The sequence below is a fragment of the Hypomesus transpacificus genome, chromosome 19 (assembly GCF_021917145.1).
Source record: "Hypomesus transpacificus isolate Combined female chromosome 19, fHypTra1, whole genome shotgun sequence".
Taxonomy (NCBI): domain Eukaryota; kingdom Metazoa; phylum Chordata; class Actinopteri; order Osmeriformes; family Osmeridae; genus Hypomesus; species Hypomesus transpacificus.
The window spans coordinates 14,403,659-14,404,408 of record NC_061078.1 but is presented as its reverse complement, the minus strand read 5'-3'; positions in this window follow the sequence as shown (position 1 = coordinate 14,404,408).

Below are 750 nucleotides of genomic sequence, written 5' to 3'. Positions count from 1 at the left end.
GGCCTGACGTCAGGCGCGGGCAGAGTACCAGTCTCTCCACCCTTTCTGTTATGCAAATATTCAATATTGTTTGACATGGGGCTAAGTGGGCCCAAACTGTTTTAAACTTAACCCTATTGTCAAACACTGGTCTATCTTGTTCAACACAACCATTCAATTGCAAACCCCTTACACAACATAATTTAAAATTAACAATTTCAAATCGATATGCATGTTCTTAAGACTAAGAAAACTCTTAACACTTTTTTTGTGTCTGAAATTTAAAAGCGGAGAGGTTTGAAGTGGTAAGCAGGGTGTATACGTTAATGCGCTCAGTGTCAGTCATTTTACTGTGCAGTTCTGCCGCTGTGTGGCTGAGAATGGATATCACACAGCAGTCCGCGGACTTCCTTTTGCTTTCGTTCTCTCTCCTTCTTTCTTTTACTTTCTCTCTCTCTCTTTCTCTCTCTTTCTTTCTTTTTTTCTCTCTTTCTCTCACACGCGCACGTCCCAATAAATGTAGGCCTACATACACGATGAAAAGAGGAAAAAACATGCCATGCTAAACCATGCTAATTCAGTGCAGTCAGATTAATATTAATATTCATACTATATGAAAACGGTGCACTTTTTTAAATGTTCTCGTTCACTGCACCTGCACCTGCACAGGTTGCGCCCTTAGAATTCTGATGCTGATGCTGAGTCCAACGTTGTCATCCTCGCCTGCCCCCTTTGGACTAAATCTTACATTACAGTCTCCGCTACGTCACT